This window comes from Dendroctonus ponderosae, unplaced genomic scaffold (assembly GCF_020466585.1).
Source record: "Dendroctonus ponderosae isolate FM_Combo_2020 unplaced genomic scaffold, Dpon_F_20191213v2 Dpon_F_20191213_1, whole genome shotgun sequence".
Classification (NCBI taxonomy): Eukaryota; Metazoa; Arthropoda; class Insecta; order Coleoptera; family Curculionidae; genus Dendroctonus; species Dendroctonus ponderosae.
Window position 1 is genome coordinate 45906347 of NW_026017110.1, and position 335 is coordinate 45906681.

A 335-nucleotide genomic window follows, 5' to 3' on the forward strand; every position below is an offset into this window, starting at 1 on the left:
AATTATTTTCTATCATTTTAAGATTTCGTTGTCATAACTTTGTGATCACAGCAGATGTCGAGAAAATGTACCGAATGGTATCAGTACGCGAGTCCGATCGTTCCTTGCAGCGTATTTTTTGGAGATTTGACAGCTCTGAATGTCTTAAAGAGTACCAGCTAAACACAGTGACTTACGGTACCGCTCCAGCTGCATTTTTGGCCGTGCGTCCTCTTCATCAAGTTGCCCACGATAACATTCGAGACTATCTAAAGGAATGTCAAATCATTTTACGGGATTTTTATGTGGATGATCTTATTACGGGAGCTCCTAGCATTGAGGAGGCTAAAGCTCTG